Below are 10,000 nucleotides of genomic sequence, written 5' to 3' on the forward strand. Positions count from 1 at the left end.
AATAATTAAATTCTGCTTGTAGTTTTTCAGAAAGACAAACATTAGCGCCATACCTGTATCCAAATCTGCGGTGTGCGGATGTCGACGAGCGGACCAATGAGATGCAGTTGCGTATTTGGCTTTGGGAAGTCACTTCACACACTTGTCTCACACACTTGGTCTCTTTCACTTCACTCTCCAGTGGTGCTGACAGGCTGCTGCAGTCTCTCGCCTGCCGGGTCGGGGTGTTTGAATGTGGAGGTGAGCAAAGTTGCTTTAGTGTTTACTCTTATTCTCAGTGGCCAGGAGGGAGAGGTGGGGCCACTCAGTACAGGTAAACCCCCACCTTTTTTCCTCCTTCGTCAATCTCTCTCATTCTCTCTCTCAGCTGATAAGCAGTGAGACAAAAGGGACGGAGTGAAGGGACAGAGGGTGTGACCAAAGGTGATGATTGGCAACAATCAGGGAAGTCATGAGGAGCTTGTGTTGGACACATACTCTCTGTAAATGTGTTCTCGACCTCCCATTATTAAATAACATCTCAGACTAATCTAATCTGGGTCAGAAAAATATATTTTTTCATCCTACTGAAGACCTACATTTCAAATTTTTGAACAAAAAAGTTCTGCAGGCAAAGTATCAACAGAGGCACTTTTTGATACAGCCATAAATCAAACAATACCAGTGTGTACACTGAAGGGAGGGGAGTTTAACTGGAAGCAAATGAGCAACAAGTCTGTGCTGCACAACGATCCAGGTGATCCTCGCTCTCTGTTCACTGACTACATTTATGACACAAAATCTGAAGTGCCATCTTGCGCATTTAGAGCCAGAGTCAGGGGAGCAAGCCACAGTATCGTGACCCCTCTGATTCACTCAAGCCCAAGACATGCTTCTCCGTGGCATGTCAGGGTCTGGCACAGCGCTCTGTGTAGGCTACAGCATAGCTTCGAAGCAGAGGCATGAATGGGCCTTAATCATAATGTTTCACACCATTTTTATTGCATTAAATATTGAATTAAGACCAATCTGCACTTAAACAGACATCAGAGTGATAGGAACGACTTAAAATGACAGAAACTATCTTTGAGAAAATCCTATTTGACATTTCCCATCCAGTAACAAGGAGGAAGCAGGGTTAATCACCTATACTGCAGCCTCATTTTTCATCATCGTTCTGCATTCGCATGATAGTCGGAGCTTTCTCAAGTTTTAATATATTTTCAGCTCTGACAACTTCAGTGTTGCTATTAAATTTTATTTCTGTTGGTTTCCAATTAATATGATTTACTGGCAACACACAGATAAAGTATAGATACAGAGAATACAAAGCTGTCACATTCCAGTCATATTTGGCAGGAACACAGAGAGTCAGAGAGAATAGGAAGGAGACCACACTGACAATGTGTGGAAGTGTACTTAACCTTAAACAACCCTTCAGGAGAACAGGGCCTACGCTCTTATCAGTCGGGGTGCCGTTCTACTCCAGCTTGAGTGTGTGCCTGTGTGTGTTTGTGCTTGTGTGCACAAATGCCATTGCACAAGTGACACATTAACCAACGACTCTGTTAATGAAGGACATGCAATCACTGATTCTCACCTTTTTGGCGGCACGCACGCACACACACACGCACGCACGCACGCACGCACGCACGCACACACACACACACACACACACACACACACACTCATATTATATGTAGATAGCAGGTTCAAAGTTTACAGATGGAGTAATCTATTCTCTCCCCCAACAGGGTGTAAAAAGGTTGAAGGGAAGGCCATTGGCTGCCATAAACCTATTTTAAAAGGTGGAGCAGAGAGCGTGATTTAGACACGTAGATAACTTTATTACCAGCCCACTGTAACACACAAACAAACTCACCTGCTCATAAATCAAGACAAGTGTGTTTGTATAACCGAAGATCACAAACAATAGCTGCTTTCCGACATGCCCTGAATTCTGCAGTTTCTCCGTATTTACTACTGATGAGGTGCATGTGTGAACGCAGAAGTCAGAGGGAGACTCTCTGCAGCCTCTGCTGACTTTCTCCATCTGGACCCCCAAGTATAAAGTCTATAGAAATCCAGGAGAAGTCGATGTGTGAACACAGCAGGGGACCCCCAGAATCACAGACGCTTCTAACGCGCAACAGATGCGAACATTTAAAAAAAAACAAAAGAAAACAAATATCTCTGTGAGAAAGCAGTAACACACGTGGAAGACACTAGAGAAAGTCTCTAGAGAGTTTGTGGTGATACGAGCCGACTGTTGTCAAGAAAATCACGTGATCTCCACAGCGGAGTTAATACGTCACTTCCGGCCTCTGCCTGATGCACCCAGCTGCCCCTAATCTCACGCCTGAATAATGTATTCGTTGTGATTGCGAATGCGTTTGTGCAGAAACCTCCCGCTGTGTTGTGCATGTGTGAAAGGAAAAGTCTGGGTAAACTCCGTAGCCAATAATCCGTATTTTTACCTGCAGGTCATGTCTGAAAGCAACATATATCTCAATGGCCTTTACAGACTCACCTCAGCAGTTACAAAGCCTGTGTTCAAAATTCACCCCGAGAGGAAGGAACCTCAAGCATAAGAACAAAATAGAGCAATTTACCAAATATTTATTTTACTTCCCACCATCAAGCAATAATAAGCAGCAAATAAACATTTAATGAATGGTTAGAAATGCACTATATCAGTTTATATATATAAAGAACTGTGCTCTTTTTAATGTTATGTTTTTGTAAACATTAAGAATTTCATATTTGTACAACTGTAGCTTAAGATATTGTCACTACATAAAACAACTTATATCTGTTTGGAAGTACTGTATAGTGGATTGTAAAGCATTTACTAAGTCTTGATGTACTTTTGAATAACCCAATTTAGTATTGCTGGGGATAATGTCTGTTAGCAGGAGTTAAAAACACAATCCAACAATGGGATTATAACAAGAAGAACCATGTTGAATAACATCACAAATATTTGCCCAAGCCATCGAAGAGTCCAATCAAAATATATCTACACACAAAGAGCACAAGCATCATCTCAGTGGCAACAGAGACAAAGTCATGAGGGAACTGGCCCATCAGGTCTGATATGAAGCTGTACACAAACAGCCAACAGTCACACACACACACACAGACGGGACGAGGAGTCTGTTAATGTGTGTGCCGTCATGCTGCCACATGACGGCACACACAGCTGAGTCAGGTATAGCAATACATTCTTGTACTATTTGTTCACTATCATCTATAAGAAATTAGGTTCATTTGTTCAACAGACATGATATTTGTCATACAATATTTATTTTCAATGTATGTTTATATATAAGAATAAAAACAATGTTCGCAAAATTGTATTCTCTAAAGGTTTTAATATTGGTATTGGGAATATGTGCTTCCACACACTGAAGCACACAAGCTCACTTTACACCTGCTATTCTTCATACAATATATGTTAATGTGTTACTGTATGTGTGAATATAATAACTGATAAATCTGTTTTTTATGTGATTAAGATTGGGGTCATAACTTCTATGAGGCAGGTAATGCACTTCAGTTAATGATGATGGTTATTTACTCCAATCTACAATTTAAAATATGAGAAATTTATCTTCATGTCATCGTAAGTTAATGTATGACTTTTTGGGAGAATAATTGTATAAAATAATTCTGAAGTTGTTTCTAGATTTTATGTGAACTATAGGTGAATGCAAAAATAAACATTAGAGAAATGTGTGTGTGTCTGGGGGGGGGCAACAGCATGTGACACAGCTGATGGGCCTCAGCAGAACAAAGTGCTTGTTTGTCAAGAAAATATTTCTAACGGGCAACAGATTACACATTCGTTGGAATCAGCAACACTTCAAACAGGAGCTCACATATCCATATGTACGTGTGTGTTTGTGTTTCCCAAGTGTGTCTCATAGATCATTGACTTTTGCTGTTTTATTTTAACTTTCTCTGTGTCCGACATTCTATCAGCTTTTTAAAAGCTCGTAGTTGCATCTGTATCTTTATCTGGTTCCACTGCACTTTATTAGCTATACAAAAAAATCAATTAAAGTACTACTATGTCTAATGCAACTGGAATTCATATTAACACAATATAAACTATAAATTGTTTTTTGCACAATTGATATGAAATAATTCAATTGAATAATATAAAATGAATTAAGTAATTATTCTTCAATGATTTGAACAAACACAGCTGACCCTCCCGTCAACATCCCAACAGAGGGAGCACACTGCAGGTTGTCACCCACACCTGGGTTTAACTAAGCATACGCTCGGAGATCACACTGCATTTGTGTGTGTGTACGGGAGGAAGCAACCTTTAAGGAATGCCTTTCTGCTTAAACAGGACAGGAAAACCTCACTGAGCGTCCTCCGCTGCTCTGTTCAACACTTCCTCATTCAAAGGGTCAACTCACATCCCGTAACGGCTGTTAACCAATCCCAGTGTCCCACTTATGATTAACAAATATGACTCAGCACTAAAAGAGAGAGAGAGAGAGAGAGAGAGAGAGAGAGAGAGAGTCGTTTTGCCCTCTGCTAGCACGCACGCACGCACACACACACACACACAGGATCTGACAATACAGTCCTAGATTTTTTTTTGATGAAAGAAGTTTCCCCTTTTGCCTAGAATTCAGTCAGCTGACAATCACGTGGCTTGTCACCAACCAATGGCGGAGTGGGGCCATTGTGTGTTTAGGTGCTACAATCACCGCCAAGGTCAAGGAGACACGCAAGGAGAAGGAGAGAGAGAGAGAGAGAGAGAGAGAGAGAGAGAGAGAGAGAGAGAGAGAGAGAGAGAGAGAGAGAGAGAGAGAGAGAGAGAGAGAGAGAGAGAGAGAGAGAGAGAGAGAGAGAGAGAGAGAGAGAGAGAGAGAGAGAGAGAGAGAGAGAGAGAGAGAGAGAGAGAGAGCGTGTGTAAAGAAAATATTTGAAGGAGGTAGAAACCCTTAAAAAACACTTTAGCACCAGGAACACAGAGTCACCCTCATGACTTATAGCCACAGCGAAGCCACTTATTATCTGACCTGTGACCAGTGACCATTGTCACGTCAGCACGGATGACTGTCCTCTCTCCCACAAGCTGTCTTGTGACAGTGTGTTAGTTCGCAACATGTGGGTGAAACAACAGGACATGAAATGTGATACAATACATCGTTTTATATCATTACTATGTTATTTTATTCATAAAGTGGTGGCAGTGCTATTTTTGGGAGGCACTATTAGGGTTAGACGAGGTGTAAACTGTAATTAAAGAGTGTAGAGGTGTCTCCACTTCCTCCTGTTGAACGAAAAGAAGCCAAAATATCATGCACTTTTTATAGCATCAAATATATAATTTAAACACAAAACAGGGTAATGAGAAGTACCTAAACTGAAATATTTTAACTTTAGTTTGTTCTATTTCCCATCAACTAACATGGAGGAGGCAGGGTTTATGACCTGTACTGGTCATAAACCCTGCTGAGCCACCAAAGGGGTTTCTATATAATTTTGGTTTCGTATTTGGGGAGCTGTCATAACCTCTTTGGGACTTCATTTTGCACTATACAGGATTTCATCTTCTCTCTCAAACTAAATTTTTTTTTTTTTTTTAACTTAATCTTGATCATTGCAGTTACAAAACACTTTAGAGATGTGATCAGAAAACAGTTCATATGAACTTGTCCATGAGAACCATATGGTCACAGACAAACTGTTTATCAACTCATAGCATGTTTTTTGTGGGTGATATACATCAACTGTAACCATGAATGGATGCAGTCTGATCACTGATCAGTTCCTGTCTCTGCTGAACCTCTTTTGTGGAATCTATAATTATGCAACATATAATATGTCAAATTATAAGTACAGTATGTAAATATGTTGTCAACCACATAGTTGTTAAACCTGTAATTCTCCCCAGCCATTGTTTCCAGCAAGACTAATTGTTCTCTTGTCCACGCACACGCACACACACACGAATATAAGGCAGGCAGTTAGATTATTGCAACGCTAACGCCCCCTAAACTCACAAAAGATGAACACCTACACAGTGTCACGCACAACAAATGGAAACATGAGTAATGACTTACGACAAGAAACAGAAATTATCCTGAGAAAGTGAAACCATGTGTAATGAACCTGTAAACCTGCTCTCACTCTGAATGACGGCCCGAAACCACACAGGACACAAAGAGTAGAGAGTGGGAGAACATTAAGAAGACGTGTGAAGGACAGATGAGACAGAGAGAGAAAGATGAATCTGCTTGTCTGCACAGTGTGTGTGTATGTGTGAGTGTGTGTGTGTGTGTGTATGGCCTTAGTATCCCTACTTTTTGTGAATGGGTTCACAGAGTCAGTCTTGGCCCATAGAACATTCCATTCTGGCAGGGTGAAGGGGGGTAGAGTGGTGTGTGTGTGTGTGTGTGTCTGGTCCAGGTAACCAATTTTGCGGTGACCTTAATATGTTTACAAAGTCAAATTATTGTCTTCCTAATAAGTCATTGAACCAGTGTTAGAGTTGGGCAAGTATTCATTGGAGACACCTCCAGTGTGTGTGTGTGTGTTTGTGTGTGTGCGTGTGTCTGTGTGTATGTACACATTCATAGATGTGTTTTGTAGTTGGCTCTTATCATGAGCTGCAGTGTAGTACAGGTAGTTTCTGTCCGTCACGCTAGAATCAAATCACCCACCACATGCACGCACACTTACACACTCTCACACACACACAAACTCACACACCGACACACACACACAGACAGACACACACACCTTGCCTCTTGGCCTGCTGTAAAGACAACTAGCCCATTGTATGTCGCTACAGGTATGCAGAAAAGAGCCTGTCCGAGAACAGGCAATTGGATGCTTAGTGTGTGTGTGTCTGTGTGTGAGTGTGTGTGTCTGTATGAGAGCAACCTAATGGGTTGGTTCAAATCAACACTCACATATCCGTATGCACATTAAAAGTGTAACTAGTTGATGTAGTTGTTCCTCCTGCCTATATTGTACATGAGCATATATATGAATATGAAATATATACAGTGCATACACATAATCGTGAATTTGACGGAAATGGATAATTTCCAGAACACTCAGGTAAGGGGCGGAGCCTGGATGGGGCAAGTAGGGGACAGGACATGATGTACAAATTCTGTTGTGGAAGTATTTTTTTGTCTGCAGCGCATCAACACTTGTGTCTGCTCACTCTCAATTGTCTTTGTCTTTTCAATTAGACGTCTTCATCTGCGTCCTCTACACGAACAGCACCCCTCTTTTATCCTTTTCTAGAGCAGTCTGTATTCTTTTTGTTCTATTTTCTTAATTTCTGCATCCGTTGTGTGTTTGAAATCAACATGTCTGTCAGTGTGTGTGAGTTTCTGGATATTATCCTGCTGTATTCTCACATGGACTCATTCTAACATTACACTAGGACGCTGACAGGAAAGGTCCAGAAAATGTCTGGAGTTTATTGCATGTCTGACAGCAGCTTGACACTCTAACATTAGGAAGAGAAGGCTTTAAAATTCAAAAGCTGAATTGTGTTATATTTGCATGTATATTTTGTTTCAAGAAATTGATCCTTTGACGCGTCTCCATTCTCGTTCATTCTCACCCTGAAAGAACTGTGCTCAGCTAAAAGAGTCAAGTGGTGGAGGGAGAAACTAGCGGTGAAATGAAGCATGATAACAGCATTAGCGTAGGAGCAGGTTGGAGGGGAGGAGAGGGGCGAGCGGGGTAAGGGGGGGAGAGGATGGAGGGTTCAGCGGTGTCACCACATGGGGGGTTGGAGGGGTTACGCAGGAGTGAAAGGTTGACCGGCAGAAGGCGGGGGAGTAGGGAGACGAGGGGGGGAGGAGGAGGGGGAGTGTTGATCCAGCACAATGAGTGGATGTCACCTGTTTACACACTCAACAGTGTGCGTTGGTCCCGCCACGCTCCTTAAAGAGAGACTGTTGCACAACGTCTCATCACACAGACTCACATTATTAAAAAAATAAGTTCTGTAGAACAGTTACGGATTCATTTGTACGGTTTTTAAATATCTGTGTCTGAGATTTCTGCTTCCTCCTGTTTGTGCGCTCACTGTGTTACTCTAATATTCTTTTTCACTTTAAAAGTACTTCAAGGTTAGGCAAAGATTGTGGTTCTGGTTCAGTGCTGTCAAGTATCCGTGTTCTCGCTTCACTTCCACCAAAACCTCTTCATAACCTCAAGTGCTGTGACTGCCTAAAAAGAATTATTCATAGATGTGATCAAGCTTCAGTTGGTTTGAATCAGAATATTAACATAATTTCTGCAGCTTTTCAAAATATTGTTGAAGGATTCTTGAGAGAGCTGTTACTTCTGCATGTGTCACTGTAATTGTTCTACCCTTCTGTTCGGTTAGTAAGATTCTTTAACATCTCAAAACTGTTCTTAACAAAAACTTTACATCATTGGTCTTCAGCTTGCTGGAGTTTGCCAAAAGAGGGCCTCCTGTTGTCCTGTGGTTGAGTGAATAATAACCGATGTCTGGAGCAAAGGCAGAAGTAGCGTGACGTAATTATCCCGCCACAAAATCCTCTCCAGGAGGAAGTCAGGGATGGTGGTCTGGACGACAAAGCCCGTGACTTTGAAAGAAATGTATGACTTTGATATTGGAGACGTCTGTTCACTGCCTGGTTCCTACCAACAGTCTGCGTTGTATCATGATCTTTTTCTTGACCTTAATAATATTTTAATTAATCAACTTTCATATATTAACGAAAAAGGCAAATCGTCATTTTATATGGTTACGGATAGCACTGGCTTTGTCGTCCTGCCAATCTGAACAAAATATTAAGGTCACAAAGCACTCTAGTGGCCACAATGTTCACATAGACTAAATGGAGGAGAACAGGGTCGTTGACTTATTAGCAAAATGTTGTCTTCAACGTGGGAGCCTGTTGTTCGGTTCCCCCAATTTATATAAAAGTGAAGGTTTGTGTCTTTCCATGAATTCAATGACACATGTAAATGTCCCCTAACCTCAACAAAGTCGTCAAATAACCCAAATCACAACCTTTCCTAACCCTGTGTAAACCCAACCTGACTTTGAGCACTGCAACATCACAGTTATGTGTAATAATTTTGGGAGGCATAGATCGTTTGTGGGACACCTTTTACAGATTTTGTAGGTGAACAGTCCTTTTGAGTTGAGGAGTGAAAGGACAGAAGCAGTCTGTTGTGTCAACACTAGATAACCACCCCAACCCTGGATAGATTGTTCCCCAGAAGTTCCTTGTCCTTAATTTCCTTTCTTCTATTGTTACATCATCTTTTCATATTACTGCTCATCCCCGAGCCTTACTGTTTATCCTCGTTGCCTGAAGATGAGCATGAGTCTGAAATGCCCCATAGTCCAAAGTAACTGCGTATATATGAGAAGTCTTTTAATATATGTCTGTGTATTTGTGCCCAAACTGAGCATATACATAATATTTTTTCCATCTCTTTGAAATGAACAGCTCCCGTTCTTCTTGTACCTGTAAGTCCGACCCTGATGTTTTACCCTGTCTGACTGCTGCTCAGTTTGGTCCGAGCAGAGGGGAGCTGGAGAGGAAGGTGAGGGGGCGATAGAGGGGAAGAATGTGGCCATTGTGCTTTTCAGGTATGTGTGTGTGTTTGTGACAAACAGAGGGAGGCAGAGGGGAGAGAGAGAGGCTGATCAGATCTAGTTACAGGTGTTTCATAAACACCACAGTAGTGCAAACGGGTTCTCCCTATCTCTCTCTTTCTCTTCTCATTCTCTCTCTCTCTCTCTCTCTCTCTCTCTCTCTCTCTCTCTCTCTCTCTCTCTCTCTCTCTCTCTCTCTCTCTCTCTCTCTCTCTCTCTCTCTCTCTCTCTCTCTCTCTCTCTCTCTCTCTCTCTCACTCTACTTCACTGTTGGTGGATTAGGCTTATGGATTTGTCACACACTCAAACACACACACACTAACACACACTCAAGTTTGTGCAGCTATCCCTTTTAGGACTTTGAATTGACTTTCATTCATTATGCAC

At 41.6% G+C, this 10,000-nt stretch overlaps 1 protein-coding gene across 2 annotated transcripts in view; it reads right to left on the minus strand.

The window, feature by feature from the left end:
- Nucleotides 1–10,000, minus strand: part of rbm47 (RNA binding motif protein 47) — a 30,228-nt gene that overhangs the window by 18,201 nt on the left and 2,027 nt on the right. Inside the window, exon 1 of one of the 2 annotated variants that reach the window (XM_061067435.1) lies at nt 54–211. The exons of the other annotated variant lie outside the window; for it this stretch is intronic. The gene's annotated coding sequence lies outside the window, so the exon portion shown is untranslated. Of the gene's footprint in view, nt 1–53; nt 212–10,000 lie in introns of those variants that run through there. 2 annotated transcript variants of the gene reach the window in all.

This window comes from Limanda limanda, chromosome 2, assembly GCF_963576545.1.
Source record: "Limanda limanda chromosome 2, fLimLim1.1, whole genome shotgun sequence".
NCBI classification, from domain to species: Eukaryota; Metazoa; Chordata; class Actinopteri; order Pleuronectiformes; family Pleuronectidae; genus Limanda; species Limanda limanda.